Genomic DNA, 6,000 nt, shown 5'->3' on the forward strand with positions numbered 1-6,000 from the left:
AAACAATCACGAGAACTCTCTCGCTTACCCTTAAATCTTTATCCTTGTAAAATAAAGTTATCTCTCATAGTTTCTTTTTGGCCTGTTGGCAAGTCTTCTCTCACTCGTTGAAATAATAGAAAACTGTTGATAACACATGGTACCCGGGGGGAGGGGGGGGGGTAAGTTAGCGCAAGGGCAGCTGATGGCGGTGCCATTTGATGTCTGATTCGATCGCGGGGATGCATCGGCCGTAGTTTTTTTTTTTTTTTTTGGGGGGTGGGGGGGGGGGGGGGGGGGGTGGGGTAGCGGTAGATGTTGCCTGGAAGCGTCGTTTTGCACTCTGTGTCTCTGCCCGGGTTTGGGGAGGGTGTGGGGGTGGGGGTGGGGGTGGGGGGGGGGGTGGCTATTAGCGGTTGCCCCTTCATGTCTACTCACCGGGGAGGGGGAAGGGTGTGCCACGGCAAGGAATTGTACGCCTTGAAAGAAAGGGTGAGGGGGCAGCCGCGGACTCTGCCGCTGGTAACTTTGCCGACCAGCCGACTAAAGAGGCAACTCTCCAAAGTGATGTATGGCAGCATAGTAGCACCAAAAGTAAAATTACTCATTTCATTGCATGATGTCTTATACAAGCACATGTTAAGACAAGCAATTGTAATATACCTGTGAGTCTTAGTAATATCCACATATTATACATTTACTAGAATCTCCAGAAGTTACAAATATCTGTGATAATATAAATGTATGTGCATTTCATGTAGCCGTTTCTGTTTGTTTTTTTAGATCATGCAGAAAAATGGGTTTTACAAGGAGCAAGATCCGAGAAAACCACCGGCAAATACACCCTGGTGCATTCTCTGTAGTCAGGCAAAACTGACGCCCACAAGAAGTGGACCTACATGTTTGAAAAAACAACAACACTTTTGTGGGTTGAATTAGATACTTTCTGCTGCAATTATAGAAGTAAATATTCCTTTTGGATAATTTTCCTGACTGCATAACAGCCTCAAACGTCAGAAATAGTCATAGTCACTCTACACACTGGCCAACACATACCAATACCAACACCCTTGTCTCGATTCCTGGTCTAACTGTCAAAAAAACACATTCAGTCAAAACAGTTTATGAAACAACACATTTCAGTACTATTGGAAATTTGCTGCTGATCACTACTGGCAAATGGCTACTCTGCACTGGGGCATTTTTTGCAGTGACGCGTAAGGCAGGCTTTCCATTTATATACTTTAGAACAGCCCCCACAGACATATCGCCTGCCCTCGTGGCTTCTCCTCCTGTGGTCGGCCAGACTGCCTCTACTAGCAAAGGTCATGGTACACAACTTGCACCCATATGGTTTCTGGCCACCACATGAATGGGAGTGCTGTGTTAACATTTTTTGTATTGCAAACTTCTTTGCACATTTGTGGCACTCAAAAGGTCTTTCATCTGAGTGTTTGTTCTTGTGGTGTATTTCGAGCAACTTTGGTCGTGAACGTTTTAAGGCACCCTGGTTCTGTACACACCACGGGTTCACCTTGGTAGTGCACTTCCCTTATATGTCTCTTCTGATTATTGCCATAGGCGAACGATTTGCCACAATGGTGGCATATGGCCGGAGCAGCGGATCCGGATGGACCTGACACAGGTCCATCTACTTCTTCCTCCACCTCCTCTACCACAAGAACCATTTTCTTCGTCTTCAGACTGCATCTGTATAAACAGATGCTCCAAACCCATTAGAATGAGTGTGTGTGGGTGTGTATGTATGAGTGTGTATGTGCGTGTGTGCGTGCGTGCGTGCGTGTGTGTGTGTGGGTGTATACGAGAGACAGCTATTTGGCTTAGTGTGTGTGCCGTTATCTAAGGGCAACAGGGTACGTGTGCTTCTAAGTTGATCACTATTTACATTGACAATGATGCACAGAACCGTTTTGCTGCACTGTACAGATGTACGCTTTTCTAAAATTTCGTTCACACGTGCCGCGTCTGCTATCCAGTTCGCGGTAGGATTAGAATATACCAAACCGATGTAAAATACGAGCTGATTTGGTGAAATAAAGCACATTTCTACTTGCGAAACCCATCGAACAGCCATTAGGCTAAGCGAGAGAGTTCTCGTGATTGTTTTAATTAAAAAACTCATTCATAAAAACTAGAGACTATGTTTCTGATCAAAACGAATGATTAATCTGCTGTATCATTCGCTTGTCGGAAAGACTATCGGCCTACGCGCATCTCTCAAATATGACCTTCTCTTGTCTACTGGCTCGGAAGATTTATTCTACTCCCAAATAGCACTTCTTTGCACCTCTTATGACTCCTTCGTCCTCTAGAATACCGTACCCATACCAAATACGAGCTGATTTGGTGAAATAAAGCACATTTCTACTTGCAAAACCTATCGAACAGCCATTTCCGGTGCTCAATCGCCGACATTTTCAGCTTTGAAGGCTATTTACGGGCAAATATCAATCGCTCCCTGACTTTTTATGCATCGAGAAACAAATTTAGTCATCGCTGAATCAGTAGCTTACCTTAAATCCCGACATAAATCAAACAATACCTAGAAAACAGACAAAACTTGCCTTCACACGTGTCAGGAGCGGCCTTCGGCATCCGTTCGGCCTTTGACCGGTTATCCCCGTGACCAACTGAGCTATCGTTTCTTTGCCGAAGACTTGTCGACAGTCGGTCTTTTTTTCTCATTTGAAAAATGTGCAAGAGAACGTGAGACTCAACGTTTGCCCTCTCTCTTTCTCTCTCTCTCTCTTCGTCGAACGCGTGTGCCCTCACACATGTTACCTTATTTAGTTCGATACCATGATTTGCCTGGCGTTCGGATAAGAAATGAAAGGGGAATAACTCGTACAGGAAATTGGCATACATGTCGACGTGCGATTACTGTCCGTGGATACTGACTAAGCATTTTATAAGCTTTCATGATGTGAATGCATGATTTTCTATTGATATAATCCACCGTTGATAAAATTCTGAAATAATTAAACCTAAACATTCAGAGCAGCCTCAGAGGGAATCTGTATAGTGCATACTTGCAACAAAAAGAGAGAGAGAGAGAGAGAGAGAGAGAGAGAGAGAGAGAGAGAGAGAGAGAGAGAGAGAGAGAGAGAGAGAGAGAGAGAGAGAGAGAGAGAGAGAGAGAAACAAGAATTTAAACGACAAGAACAAGAACATGAGAACAACAACAACAACAACAACACACACGCGCGCACACACACACACACACACACACACCCACCCACCACACACACACCACACACACACACACACACACACACACACACACACACACACACACACACACACACACACACACACACTTCACGAGCGCACAACATGATTCACGCACACGAGACAAAGTAGATGTTGTGATTCTTATACTCTATTCATTTTGACAATGCACTGAAAGTGCAGTTATGAAAGTTTACACAGAACGTGATTCTAGTATGCTTATGCGACAGAAGACGAATTACTTTACACCATTAGTACACCTAAATTTGAGTAATACACCTTCAGATCATGAAGATATTTTTTGATGGACATGAGGAAAGGAGAAATAATGAAAAAAAGTATGTAAAGTAGAAGTAAGTCATTTGCACAAGGGCGAATATTCCCTTCCATAATTAAAAATGTAAAACATGAAATAAATTGATAAAATGTAATTGCGTTCTTGCACATACTTAGATTTACGGCTTCTTTTGCCATGCAAAAATACTTGTCAGACACACCAATGGTATAGGTTCAAATCATTTCCAATCTTACATTAACTGACACAGTTCTGTTTTTAACAATAATTGTACGAACCCTGGTCTCAAAGCAAAGTGGTGTTTCAATTCACGAGCCTTCTCCCCATTAGCCGGCTAAGCTTTCTCCACGCTAGCTCGCCATTTCTGAATGTCAACTTCACCCGCCTTTGAGCAGTCTGACTCACTGCCCCAGTCTTTCCACCGTCGACTGACGTCATCAAAGTCTATGACGTAATTGACGATGACGTCACTGGGTACCGAGTACACCACCAGATTGTCGTCGACCATTTCCACCAACGTGGACGTAGTTCTGTCCCTCACAAAAGAGGATTTGGGGGCGTGTTTTGACTGAGTACGAGAACTGTGTTTGCCCGACCGCTGTGAGTGCCGATGTCTACCTGAAGGTCGCCAGCGGACAGGGTAAACGAAAGAGAGGGTAGGTGAAGCGGTGGACGTTGTTCTGGGCCTAGACGAAGAGCGGGACCTGAGCCTGGACGATAACTTGGACCTGCGTTCTGGTGAGGTCCCACGAGGCTGCGTCCTTGACAAGCTGAAGGACCGTGTTAAAAGAATGTCAGCCATGGAAGAGTCAAACGACGAGTCTGAGAGTGTCCTCGTCCCGAGAGAGCCGAAGGAGTGATCTCCGAGTCCGTCGGCTGTGGATGTGTCAGGAGACCGTTGTGAGCGTGTCTCGGCAATGGGCGTGCTAAAAGAGAGTAACTTAGTCTCATGTAAGCTCGGCAAGGGTTTGGGGTTTGCCTTTTGCGATTGCTCAGAGCCTTTAAGGTGTGTATGGACCATGTTTGACGACAGTGATGACGCTTCCAGTGAGACGCTCTCTTTGATTGTCTTTGGTGATGATGCTTGGACTGTTTCAGGCGAATCATTACTGCCTGTCCGTGGTGAATTAACGGCTTCGTGTAAGGTCAGATCAGAGACGTTTTGTGGCCCAAATGGTGACGTTGCTGCTGAGGTTTGCGCGTGTTCGGTGATTGTCCTTTTATGAGGGTTAAAAACATTTTCTTCTAACGACAAACAATCAACATTTGCTTCTTCCACGTCTGTCTTTGCTAGCCTCACATCTGTGTCCATATTCGTGATGACACAATAGTTGTTTGTATAGTTGCCATTGTTATCGTCGATATCATCTCTGCTTTGTGAACTAGCTGCTTCATCCGTGGAAGAACGGCGTAAGTGTTCCTCAGTGTTACACGAGTCCATAATGGCTTCCTCTACATTAAACTCACCTGTAGCTGTCTCTTCCCTCCTTACCGCTGATTCTCCGCATTTGTTGGTGTTTCTATCCCGAGGACCTTGAAGTTCCTCGAAGAAGTGTCTCATGGTGAAAACGGACTTAACGGGAGAGACTTGCTCTGTTGAAGAAGACGTACAAGGATAACAGGTCTCGTGAGAAAGCGAGCGTTCCTGGATGGAGACAGGTTCAGGAGAGCGAGAAGATTTTAGCATGATCTCTGTGGCAACATCGGGTTTAGTGGTGGGTCTTGACATGGCTAGTAGAACATCCGCTGGTGAAGCTGGGTTGATTCGCAGAATTGTTTGTATCCACTGCGACTTCTTGAAAACAATTTGCGCTAGCGCAACGCGCGTGAAACTGCAATGGAAAAAAAGTGAGGTTAAAATTAAAACAAGTCGCGTAAGGCGAAAATACAACATTCAGTCAAGCTCAGTCGAACTCACAGAATGAAACTGAACGCATTGCATTTTTTCCGCAAGACCGTACAATCGTAGCATCGTCTGTCCACCGCTCGTGGCAAAGGCAGTGAAATTAACAATCCAGAAAAGCGCGGTAGCGGTTCTGCTGAGGAGGATAGCACGCTTTTCTATATCTCTATTCTTTTTAACTCTCTGAACGTGTTTTTAATCCAAACATATCATATATATATGTTTTTGGAATCAGGAACGGACAAGGAATAAGATGAATTTGTTTTTAAATCGATTTCGGAAATTTAATTTTAATCATAATTTTTATATTTTTAATTTTCAGAGCTTGTTTTTAATCCAAATATAACATATTTATATGTTTTTGGAATCAGAAAATGATGAAGAATAGGATAAACGTAATTTTGGATCGTTTTATAAAATATTAACTTTAATTACAATTTTCAAAGTCATTAATTAATTTTTAAGCCTCCAAACTGAAATGCAATACCAAAGTCCGGCCTTCGTCGAAGATTGCTTCGCCAAAATTTCAATCAATTTGATAGAAAAATGAGGGTGTGACAGTGCCGCCTCAACT

The sequence above is a fragment of the Littorina saxatilis genome, linkage group LG1 (genome assembly GCF_037325665.1).
Source record: "Littorina saxatilis isolate snail1 linkage group LG1, US_GU_Lsax_2.0, whole genome shotgun sequence".
Taxonomy (NCBI): Eukaryota; Metazoa; Mollusca; class Gastropoda; order Littorinimorpha; family Littorinidae; genus Littorina; species Littorina saxatilis.